Genomic DNA, 13,627 nt, shown 5'->3' on the forward strand with positions numbered 1-13,627 from the left:
CTGCTGAAATTGGTAACTGTCAGCTTGGAGCAATCTGACAAGGGGACAGTGGGGTGGAGCGGTGGCCCTGTGGCTCAGGATCTGTGCCTGTGGCTGGAAGGTTGCTGGTTCAAATCCTGCAGCTGGTAGAGGAATCCTACTCTGGTGGGCCCCTGAGCAAGAACCCTTAACCCCAGCTGCTCCAGGGGTGCTGTACAACGGCTGACCCTGTGCTCTGACCCCAAGCTTCTCATTCAGTCTCCCTGTCTGTGTGTCTCATGGAGAGCAAGCTGGGGTATGTGTAAAGATTAATTCCTAATGCAAGAAATTGTAAAGGGTCAATAAAGTGACCTGATCTTATCTTTGATTTTCACTGCTCTGGCATATTCCCTGACACAGGAGTTAGGTCCGTTGTAAATGATTGGCCGTTGTAAATGGTTCGGACATTCTCTGCAAGAGGTGCTATAAAAGATATATCAAGTGAGTAATTTGTCATTGACAGGGAGTGTTTTAACAAATTGTCAGTAACAATAGAGATAAATAATATTTAACTAAATAATATAATAATATAACTAAATCTAAACACCTTGCAATCACATGGAACAATTACTTACAAATTATTTTGGGGAGCAAACCTTTAATGAGTACAGGATTTTCAGAAACATTCTTGTCTATATTGCTACAAAACACGAGGGGGTGCATTAAGGTAAAAGAAAAAAAAAATATCAGATATCAGGAAACACACCTGTTATAGTCTGTAATGCAAACTGACCAAGAGCATCATATGTTTTCTTTCTTTCTCTGGCACTGTGACATGGTGAGGCAAGGATGAGACACAAACTTAAAAGTCAGATATTTATTTTCAGCACTTAATCACAACCTAATGCATAAACTTCTGTTTACAATTTTTTGCAAAGACTACAAGTCCTCGAGTCCTGGTTTTCTACATTGGAAAGCTACCTTAACTCACTCTCTCAAAGACAGCCCAACCTTATTGCAAATTAACAGAAATATGACTGAAAACCGAGGTAAAACAGCTTTCATACAACAAAAATATGCCACAGGCTTTCTAAAAATGATGCACATTTATGAGAACTGTTAAACCAGATAGTCCACCCCAGAGATAAAGGACTTGATAGCTGCCTGGAGGGAACCTAGAGAAAATAGAGGACATACCAATCCCTTGTATAAAAAAATAAATAAAATAAATTAAAAAAAAACAAATCCCTTGTATAAAGAGAACCACAACTCTCCTGTAAGTTTACAACTGATCTCTTTCGAGCTGAGCAATACCTGTTATTTTTCTGTTCACTAAGCACAGGTGGAAATGCCGCTGCTTCAGAGCCGTGGAGGGGGAACTCAGGATGAGAAAGAATGATCCTACCAAGAGCTGTGAGCGAAGGTGCTGTGACTGTCTATAGTGCGATGTTCTTGTTTACTTGGCCTTTGAATTAATTTCAAATGGGTAGAGCAACAGTTTTTCACCTGCCCTTTCTCCCATCCGCATGCAATGTTGTGGCAGTGAGGTAAGATACAAATACAAGCACAAAGAAGGCCACAGACTTCTGCTCATCACGTCCAATGAACAATGAGTCCACTCTGCCAAATAACGTGTGTTTTCTCTTGGACAGAACATTCCAACATTTCTAAGAATAATGTCACCATAACAGTCTCTTTTTCATTTAGCGTTTTTTGCATTCGGGCCACAGAAGTAAAGGGATCTTTATGTAATCACAGTGCAGTGTGTGCAAAAATGGTTTAGCATTAAAAGAGGCAAAAATAGATTCCCGGAAACAGTGCAGTAAAATTTATTAAATACATCCGCACCCGCACTGCTTAGCTCCTATGGAAACCTGTAAAACTAGACCAACAAGATAAAAACATACTTGTAATATGCTTCCATCCTAAGGTTTCTCAGATTCAGAACATGACTGAAGTACAACATTTTATTATACTTAAAGGTACAGTATAAACAGATTTGAAGCACAAAGGTGCATAAATCTGATGTTTAGTCTAACAGTTAAAACTGAATGAAAGTTGGTTTCATGTTCAGATGAAAATAACCTGAAGAAATGACTGGAAAAGTCTGGAATAGGTGTTAATCTCACTGGTGCTGGGGTACAATGAAGGACAGTTCTGACTGACTTCCTTATTCACAAAGATATGATGCTTTATGTTGTGCCTTGTATTTAGATTGAGTGTTACATTGCAAAGCACATACAGTACACTTTAGCCACAGTTTGTAATCAGTGATTAAATGAATTCACCACAGTATAATATTTAGATAGTAGCCCAAGATTTAATTCATAGTGTAGAAGATGTGATACAGAGGCAAGAGCACAATTCCTCTATCTTTATTTGACAGGATTACAGGGTGTCTAAGTTGTAGTGTATGATTACAACCTTTTTAACTAATTCAGTAATTGTAGTGAACATCTTGTGCTACCAGATCAGTCCAGTTTCCTGGAATTTTACCTAAAAGGAAGAAATAGAAAGACAGAGAGAAACACTTAAAGATCAAAGATCTCTCCAAGAACATAGACCCCCACTTTATTTCTTCCAGCCACGATTACATTCACACCTTCTCTTTGTCCTTTTGCAGGAATTCAAAGACTTCTACTTACATCAGAATCCTGAAGGATCCTTAAAAGTACTTCACACATTCCCTTGCAGTGCTTAATAACGAACTCATCTCGTCCCAATCTGTCAATTTAGAGGTGGCTGGCTTTCAGACGTCTCCTGTGATCTGTCGTCCAGATGTTCATCTCTTAACCCCAATTCCACCTCCCTCTCTCCATTCCCATACAGTATATCCTTCTTTTGTCTTCCTTCTCTGTCCCTCTGCTTTATATTTCTGCTCCTTTCCTCCTTCACACACCTAAATAAGACTCTATTTTCCTTTTACTTCTCTGTATGAAATTAACATCTAGTCTGCACACAGTTCCTCATTCTCTCATGCAGCATTGCACTTTCAAAAATTAAATTGTGAATGTAATTTAATGGGACCAAGCTCAACAAAAAATGAAGACATGGATATTTTCCTTGTTTTCAGTTGCTCAGAAAAAATACATATTTAATAAACCCTGAGCTCTTCAGCTGTTATGTTTTTATTCTGTATAAAAATACTGTTTTTTTGTGCAAATACAGCAATAATATATTTATTTGGCAGATAACACAATAACCTGACCATTAGAGAGTATATCCTCATATATTATAATTGTATACTCTTACATATAATTAACCAATTTGAAATTCTCTCAAAAAGAAAATTAATGTTTATCTGCCAGATGTAACAGAAAAAAGATGAATTGCCCAACTATTCATTAAGTGAGGTTCAATATCATTGAGCTATAAATTCTATAAAAGTTCAGTTTCAAAGAGCAGCTCTGCTAGCAGCTGTTGATGTGGGATTTATGGAAGATTAAACTTTAAAGTTACTGCCAAAGTGTACTTAATGACTTAATGATAGTGCACTCCTTATATAAACACATGTCATTTTTATTTTCCTAGGGGCATTATGACAGGTAAAGAAAAAAGATTAAGTCAATCAACCAATCCAATTTTGCCGAGTACAATTTTTCTTGTCTTGATCATCACCAACTTTCCACCAATTCTGATCAATATATCACATTCTAACAGGGCCTAGGATTGGGAGAGTAAGAATTGGTATATGCAGCAAAGAATGTCTTCAGTGAAAGTGAAAGCAAAGTGATGTTAACAATTGTGATGGAGATTTAAAAAATACAATGGACCGAAATGATTACTAAGAAATTCACCATCCAAAAAATAAAGACAAACTAAAATCACCCCTTTTCAGAAAGAGGCAAATATATTGCCATCATCAATGGCATCATTGCCCATGTCATGAAACCTTGCTTCAGAATTTGGTCAGCTGCACAAAGATACACTTAGAGAGGATGTGGAACAAAATTGTATGGACATTTGAGACCAAAGTAAACCAATACCAGAGAGATGGAAAAGGGTCAAGTGTAAAGAAAGAAAGCAGCTGCAGATTCTCCAAAGGACACCACCTCACCTGTGAAGCCTGGGGGAGGTCATGTCATGGCCTGCCTGAGGAACAGGCTCACTGGTCTGTAATGATGGCTGTAGCAGCATGAAACCTAAAGATTCCTGAAACATTTCATGTATGTAGAAGCAAACGCTTCCTTGCTTACTGAGTGGCGTTTCGTCATGCAGTATGACAATGACCCACTGTTATTCATCAGCTTCTGAGAAAGCTGGCCCTGGTGACAGTGTGCGCATATTTGTGTCTGTGTCTGCCCTGTGATGGATTGGCGTTCCATCTAGGGTGTATCTCACTTTCCTCCAGTTGCTTGCCAACATAGTTTCTGGCTTCCTTAAGACTCTTCATTGGATAAAGCAATTAGAAACTGGATGGGTGGATGTTTGGCTGGATGTTACAGCTGCAAAGCAGAGGGTGTCACTAGTTGAAATGTTCATATTGATTACATTTGCTTCTTGGTAGAAAATAATTGCTATGCAGGGTTTAATTGCAAGAACTGGGGAGAAAACTCCATAGCAGCAGGTTTGTGCTTTATTATCCAGAAACAGTGCTTTTTTGTTCTGAGGTGTGAGGGTAGCTTACCCCCAAAAAGCAGGATGGATATATTATTCTACGCTAGCTAAAGAAGTAAGTACTCATCACCTAGAACAGGAAAACAATATGGGTTATTATCTTTTCAAATCTGCCTCTATTGCTATGTCAGACTGACTGTGATAACAAGGTTTGGTCAATGACTGTAACAGATGGACTGATTAAAATGTACTTGGTCAAGTATTTATGCAATGGTAATCTAGAATCTGGCATGAGGCTAAACCCCCTTAGAGGAAAATGAGAATATATACTACTTCACATGGGTATAAACTCAGTGACCTTGAAAATACACAATCTATGCTTCATAAGGGACAAAATAAATTAAAATCTCTTTTGTACCTCTTCCAGAAATTAAACCACAAACAGACAAACTTTGCAGGGTGTTAGTGATGTTTTTTGTCTCTATTCTTATGATGTTAAATGTTTTTACAACTGCTGACTCCTTACATATTTTTAAGGATCCGCTCTCTACCTCATTACATTAAAGGTAACCGCACAAAAAAATATCTGAAGCAGACATGAAAGGCCCATGATGACTTTGTACTTTGTAACAATAAAACATAAAGAAACCCAGACATTCGTTCTTATATTAAACCAAGACAAAAACAAACTCTGACTCTTCATGTGTCTCTTCATTCATGGTTGTTCTCAGGACGTCAAAGCCAGCTTCATTTTCAACAGTATAGGAACGATCTGTGTATTTTCAAACTGCTCCATCCAATTCAGGCTCAAGGCGGAGGCGGAGCCTATCCCAGCAAGCAATGGGCACAAGGCAGGATACACCCTGGATGGGACGCCAGCTCTTTTCAGGGCACACACATACAGCAAGTACAGGCATGCACACACTCACACCTACTGTAGGGCCAATCTGCCCAGAAGCCAAATTACCTACTAGTATCTACAGTACAGTATATTATCTTTTTTTTCCCTACTGTTAAGTGCACTGAAAAACTACTTTTTTAAAGAAACTATATATAAAATAAAGTTTATTATGTCTCTGGACAAACTGGAGCACCCCAGGTCTGGAATTGAACCCAGGGCCCCTGCATTGTGTGGCCCCACCATGCTGCCCTAAGTTTATATTTGAGACTTTCGAAATGATTGAAAGGAGTCAACATCCCAGCTGCACAGTGGTTCAGATGAAAGAGTGAGGAATTCCCATCACCAGTTTCCCTGAGAGAGGGCTTTTGCCAGGCTAGGGTCTCAGTGCTCAGTGAGGACACTGTTCTGTAACAACCAGGTTGTTAGGACCTCAGTTTAATGCCTCATCCAAGGGGAGGCACCTCCTAAAGCATATTCAGGCACCATGTGGGGGGGTTCTGGTCCAGAGGAAAGAGGGCACCTGCTGGTCGGGATTATTACGATCAGAAACATCCAGGTTTTGGAGGTCGCCCACCCCAGTACTGACCAGGCCCAGAGCCTTGCTGAGCTTCTGACATCCGACCAGATCAGGCTCAATAATGGCAGAACCTCATCAGTTCTATTTAAATTCCAGTTATTCTGGTGCAATATTATACCAAAAACGAAGAATATCTCACTCCCACCACAGTAGCAGTGAGTGTTCACAAAACCCCAGTCTGCCAGATTACGGAAAAGCTATTACCCAAAATCAGAAGCCATAGGTCACTATCTGGGGCACAGTTAAAGACACTGGCTAGATGCATAGTAAGGGAAAAGATTTCCCCCGTGTATCGGGCTTAAATTTGGAATTTCTCAACCGACGCACCTTCGGATATTAACAAGGGTTCCATGGAATTTGGGAAAATAAGAAACGTTTTTTATACGATCTATACCGGTTTTGTGGAGTAACCAGTGTCGTGTTGCATGTGAGGAACAAACGCGCGAGACGGAGGCCAAGTTCCAACACTGTACACTGTACGGTACTGCGACTTTGGTTTTCCAAGTTCGCCAGACATCACAAACCCAAAACCGAAAAATGTCTGAGAGGGTCTGAGCTAGAACTTGGTCTAGCTGCACCGGCAGAGTGCCTGAGATATATCGCCATCGATTCCTGCCTGGATAAGACTACTATACAGTTTGAGGAAATATGTTCTGCTTTTAATATTAATAATAACAATGTGTTCAGCCAGTGAGGTGTGTGTTAAGTGTGTTGAGAGGGGCAATGAGTTGCAGAGTCTTTATGTTAATGAGGAATGAGTGTATCTTGGGGCAGAAAAGACTGAGGAATACTGATTTGGATCAACATTTGCTCACAGGTGACAAGTTTGAATTGATCAAACTGGTTATATTACTGTCACGCAATAAAATCAGAAATAAAAATTCTGTGTATACTTTATCTTCTTGTGCTTTAATTTGTTCATGCTTGCACTGGTCCCACATATTTTACATATATTTAAAAAAACAAAACATAGTTAAAATCTTGTCAGCCGTTGCGATCCAAACCACAATGAAGTAAGGTTTATATACCACAGAGGAAATCGATTCAGCACGGACATGTGGAATCTGTTTGCTTAGATATTTTCTTGCATGTTCTCTCTGCCATAGATTTCTCCCAAAACAAAGATACATTTATTAAAATAAGATGAACATTTTTTCAGTACTCCTAAAAAGATATTATTCTAACGAGATAAACGTATTAGCAGTTCAAAACTGTGTGTTGGTAAGCACAGTATTTTACCTACAGTATATTTTAATGTCAATTTTAAATGTGAAAATCTTTACCATAGGAAGTAGATATGGTATTGAGCTTGTTACCATTATTCAATAAAATATATGAAGCTTTCTAAAATACACATTAATTGTTTGGCTAGGCTATTTTGCATCTTGGTTATGTCACAGATGTTGACCCCTAAATGCAGGAACTGCTTTAAAAATAAGTTTTGTAGCCGACTTCTCCACCTAGACATTTTCAGCATACTAGGACCCTTTTCCCCACATAACAGGCTCTTTATATCTCCCTGGACCACCAGTGCACTCACAGAGCAGACGAGACAGTCATCCTGCATAATTACACTTTTTATTAGAGTTCATCACTCTACCCATCACACAGGACCCGTTTCTATAACTGCCCACCCAACACGCAGAACCACCAAAGGCACTTTCTCACAGAACAGTACAAGAACCATACAGACCCCCGTTACCAAAGCCAGCGGACCAGCGGACCAGAGGAAAAGTCCAGCTGCATTATTCTCTGAAACCAGAGCCAGTCAGTGACCTGGTGTGGCTCTGTCCACTACACTAAAGGAAGGGATGAAACTCTGGGGTCTTGGGTTGTGGCTTCAGGTAGGGTGGGGTGGGGTGGGGGAGACAAAATTGGGGTGCCAGGTGTCTGAGCCCTCTCCTCGGTCCAACACTGCACTGTGCCTCCCCCCACCACCACCACCACCAGCTTCATGGGGGTGGACGTGTCCCTTGATGTCCTGGGTGTGTGCAGAGCGAACTGCTCAGGGCTCATCGAGGAGCAGGTGTAACATTGCTCTGTGTATTCGAACCCTGGTCCAGAGCTGCGGCCCAGTCAGACCTGCCTCTCAGTCCCACAGGTCACCTCTGAACTGAGTGCCTGGGCGGAGGACCTTAGATCAATGGGAAGCTCAACACAAGGGAAGACAAATGCACCACCTTAGAGGAGCCACTGGCCATTCAGTGCAAACTTATAGTCACTGACACTTACATAGCTTTTTTGTGCAATCTTCTGTCCCTGATCTGTCAAAATGGAATGTGCTGTGCTGTTCAGAATATGTCACAATAAATAAATGCGCCTCTCTTCAGATCTTATTTTCCAAGCTAAATTGCCATTAAGGTCAAGCTATACCCACAAACTATTTCAGTGCAAGAGACACATTCGTAAACAGCGCTTTTCCTTGCAGTAAGTCACAAAGTACACAGAATCTTACAGCACAGACCTCCTGCCATTTTCCCATATGCTTCTGTCTGGAATCAATTACCTGCTGACATTAAGAGTTCCAGTAGTTTTCCACAAAAATAAAAAAAACTCAAGCATCTACACTCTGACTAATAAATATAATACGTCATGCATTTTCATACATCTAAAATGCAGTAAAATAACAGGCTAAAGAACCTAGATTTTTTTTTCTAGATACAAATTACATGGGTCCATCACAAACAAACCTGGAAATATTTTTTATCCTTGGATAACTATTTGAACAAAGAAAAGTCTGATTGCTCCTGCAGTTCATTGGTGTGTGCCTGTACAAAAAATAGCAATATTTCAATTGAAAGGGAAAAATAGAGTGGATAAAAAGTGGGCTTGCAATGAGTAGTGATTCAATTTCAGAATTGGTGGAATAGAATAAACAATGTCATCTGTATTAAATTGCCTAGTTAGCTCAAGAGCAGCTCAGTTAAAGTGTATGATGAAACAAAACCGAATGTAATTGGTGATAACTGTGCTATCTTTAGATGCATGGTGTCTTCTAATGCAGCAGTTCCCTGCCCTGGTCTCTACTGGCTTGAGCTCCAGCCAAGTTTTTAATCACAGGCTAATTGATTTCAGTTTTCCGTTTGTAGCAGATTTGTATATTTGCTTTCAACTCTTAAAAGGTCAAACAGGATCTGTAATTGGTATCAACCCTGTACTAACAGAAAGCGAGTTGAGGAGAGGCTGTGTACAGTTCTGAAAGTGTTTGAAATGGTAGGTTAAGTACTGCAGGATCACGACTGACTGTTTACTATTTAACAAGTGAAATAAGAGTCTAAACAAGCAAGAAAATCAATTAAGTCATTATCTAGCAGTGGGGATTTAGAGGTGGATAAAAACCAGCAGACGTAGTATTCCTCCATGACCAGGGTTGGGAACCTCTATTCTAAAGCATAACATCATGTGGGTACAACTCACATTAGAAGACACTTTCAGGAGATATCTTCACACCCGAAGAAGGCTCCACAGCCGAAACGTTGTGTTTTCTTTCTTCTCTTTTCAGCATGGAATAAACCTTTACTCGTTCCTTTGCATGCTGATGCTGCTACCTACCTGAGTTTTTAGGATGTCTCAGAAAAAGCCTAGATAAGGAGACTGAGCTGCAATGTCTTGACAGTCATTTGTTTTCTCCACAGCAGTCCATTGAATTTTTTACCAGAATGAAACAAGCCCAGTGATGTAACGTTCATTCGTGTTGGATTTGTCTAACTGAATAACTAGGAAAACATGTTGTGAAATCTTTCTTCATAAAAACAACGTAAAAATTGAGTCAGAATTCTCTCAAGGGAATCACAGAAAGCTAGCACACAAACTGCTCACTAAGTACAAAGGGTTTGTTAGTTGGACACAGTGTGATAAATAATTATGAATTAATAAGCAGGAATGTAAAACTTGCAAAAGGGAAAACCATATTTTGCAAGATCTACATTTGTTAACCAAAGCGCTTAAAAGCATTTATCACTGCATCCAAATAGCTATTTTTGTCTAAAAGAAGAGTTAGTGCTAACAGAAAAGCTTCAATGTATTTAATGTGTTTTCTGTAAATAGTGGTTATTTGTAAGATGACATTTGAGGGTTCACAGCCAAGGGCAGGAAGGACTGAGTGACTCCACACGCACTAGACTATAGACTACAGGACAAGAAGTCAGCTGCCACTATTGAAGCAGGAAGACACACTGAACAGCAAAAAGCCCCTGAATATGCAAAGGGTGTTTATGCTCTTTTCTTAAGCTGATTTACCTCAGGCTGCTCTGATTAACTTCATGACCATTGAATACTTCTTGGAATTAAAGCTATTAAAAGAAGACCTGCAGTCTGGTGTCACCTACAGTGCATGTGGTGGCAAAGACAGAAAATGTTTTTTCAGCATATCTGGTGAGCACTGTGGCAGCATTGTAGCTTCCAGACTGAACCACCATCTGTGTGGAGTCTCTATGGTCTCCTGGTGCTTGGGCTTCTTTTCACTATCCAGAGGCATGTGGGATAATTTGATCGCGGTCTGTTAAATGTCCTGTGTGTAACGAACAGTTCTTTCCGGACCCTATGCGGACGACACAGTCAGACGGAGTGGGGAAACACTGAGGAAACGTCATGCAGGGATACGGGGCTGAAGACAGGGGGGCGTGTCCAAGGTGCGCTGGTGCACGGGGGAGGTGTGGCCGAGGCGAACAATCCGAGAGTAATCCTTAGGGAAAATCCAAAACGCAAGGGTAAGTCCAAAACCAGGAGATCCATCAGAGGAAGGAATTAAAAACCACGAAGGCCGGGTCGGAACCGGCGGACGGGGAACAGGAACGGGAACCGAGGTTAAAACCTTAACGGGACCAGGCGCTTCCTGGTCCCGGACTCGCACGATATGGAAATCAGGTGCAGAGCCCGGATGAGCGTCAGCGCCTGGCTTTTAAGGTGGGCTAGGTAAAAGGGATCAGGTGCACAGAATGAAGTCTTTAGTGAAAGGGCTGGAGCACCCTTAAGGAGGGGGGACTATAATCGTGACACTGTGTCTTTGTCTGTCTGAGTGGCCTACAATGGACTAGTTTCCTGTCCAGGGTGCTGCCCTGTCTTTTACCTTGGGTCTCGTTCCAGCTTCCTGCAACCCTCACCAGACATGAGTGTCTTTCTCGTAATGGATGGACGGAGCATTTCTGGCAGGAGTTCTTTCTGGGAAGACCTGTGTTAGCTTAAATTTCCAACGCCGAGGAAGTGCAGATTAGGACTGACAGTCTCGGTAAATAATAAAAGAAAGCCTCAAGTTTATGTAGTGAATTTACAGGCTTTGCCCACGGGCACTGCCTTGGAGAAAACAAATTAAATTTCCTGATCTTCAATGGCAATCCCCCGCCTTTCAAACTGTGTGCTCGTAAAGCATGTCTGTCATTGCACAAAGGAAAAAAAAACATGCATGCCTTAAAACATCTGGCTGCTCTCAAAATGTGCCCCGGGCCATTCTACTTACAATAGAAAAGGATCTATAACTGGTATTGAATTATGTTGAAGGAAGCACAGCTATATGGAAACATACATTTTTTAATTGCAATAAGGATATTTAATAGAAATGTAGACCTACGTTAATTATGATTTCAAATGCATTTATTTTCCTTTTTCATTTTATTACTTTCATGTATCTATATATGTAATTAATTGTGATGCCTGCCAGTTAAGGTTTAATATATAAGGTCAATATAAGGTCATATAATTACATATATCTGAATAGTTTATATAGACTCTAATAATGCTTTTTCTCATGTTAAACACCAACTGAATTCACACAAACTTAATTTAAATTCACACAAAAAAGCAGTTAAAGCAAAGTAAATCACTATAGATTAAATTGCTAGGTGTCTCTATACCGTTCTATCTTTTGCTTTTCACCTATGAAAGTGTATAAAATCCAGAGTAAAACCACCAGAAGTTCTGAGAGAACTTTTCATTTCCTTTCTGCTGCAGGAGTGCTTGTTTTCTAGATAAAATCTGTATTCTTGGGAAGCATTAAAATGAAAATTGTTGCAAAAAATGTCAAAAATACATTATTAAGTGAGTTGTATTCTTTGGTTGGACACAATTATTGTCATTAAAGGAGCACGCGAAAACCAGGAAATATGTAACAAGAACCCACACGATTACAAATAAATATAACAGTTTCCAGTGTTGCTCTTTCCAAAAACTTCTGTCCTTTCCATTATAAATTCCAACTTGTTTCTAAAAGCTCTATAAAATATATATAAAAAATGTTTATTAGAATATTTGCACCTTTAAACTTTCACAACAGCATACAGGAAATTCAACAGAGCACAAATCTACACCGATTTTGTTTTTTCATAACAGCATTTTGAAATACAGTGCCTTTTTTTTTACAAGTTGTGTGACTGTTTAAATGCTTCCATGCCTCAGATTTAGAACTCCCTAGTTCTCAAGATGACAGAGCTCTTTGTGTTTATTGGAAACACATTTTGCATCACAAATAGCACTGCAATATTTTACTTCATCTGTTTTAAAATGTGGCCTGAATGAGGCCCCCCTGCTGACTCACCAGGCTGTCTATAAATCAGAGAATCCCAACAGCTCGTAAAGCTTCACATATCCAGAGCTACCCCCAGGTAAGTCAACCCGGACTCCGGCTGGGCCTGACCACCTCTGTTTCCCTGCCTCAGCGCCAGCTCCTCCTGGCGTAAACACGGCCACTGCTGCACCTACTTCCGCTCCCTGGAGCTCCTTCCCCCGAGACAGACGTCCTGCGCGTCTGTGGAGGGAGCAGGCCTGCTCTGCCCTGCAGGGATGTGATCGGGGTCAGCTGAGCACCGCACCCTGGCCCCCCCGAGACAGCTGCCACCCCGCTGCCCCTGCCACGCCAGGCCAGCTCTCCTGACGCGGGAGAAGGCGACCCTGTCCAGCACGTCCGTAACAGGCTGCGTGCCAGTGAGCCGTGCCACCTCCACACCTCACTCCGGCTGGGACTGGAGAATGTGCTCATCCACGGGCTCGGTCATTTGCTTTTGCGCTTTATGGAAAAAGCACATGTGCCCAGGCATCTTAAATTTAAGGGGGTCACTGACAACAAAACAGACTCTTTCTTTCATGTTTTTTTATTTACCTGGTTTAAAGTGTTGGCATCAAGTTGGCAAAGGCAGAATCTTGTTTAGATCAATCAATCAAAACCCACTGCCCGCTTGTGAAGTGCTGACTCGGCCACAGTGATATTTATCAGAGACGTTATTATATACTGTTGCTTGTTCCGTTATTTCCCTCACAACGGTGACTTTCTTTCGCAAATGCACCCTCCCCACCGGGTCACAAAATGATGACATTTCAAGAGGAAAGCCTGAAATGTGTTCAGGATATCAGTACATTACGTGTCGAATCAGACGATATAATAAAAAAATAATTAAAATGCATAGTTAGATATTACTCCATGTTTGTTGGTTTAGCGGATATTTGTATAATTTGCAGTCTAAACAATAGTCTACTCTTCAGAAAATAATGAAGATGAAAAATATCATTTTTCAATACATCTTGTTAGCAGCATAAGGTAGACTAAGGTCTTCATTAAGCCTTTACCTGAATTTTTAACTGGGGCAAGCATGACAGAATAATAATAAGGATTCTGAAGATTTTGTCATCTCCCAGGTAAGATCTTC

Source organism: Lepisosteus oculatus, chromosome 10 (genome assembly GCF_040954835.1).
Source record: "Lepisosteus oculatus isolate fLepOcu1 chromosome 10, fLepOcu1.hap2, whole genome shotgun sequence".
In the NCBI taxonomy this organism is placed as follows: domain Eukaryota; kingdom Metazoa; phylum Chordata; class Actinopteri; order Semionotiformes; family Lepisosteidae; genus Lepisosteus; species Lepisosteus oculatus.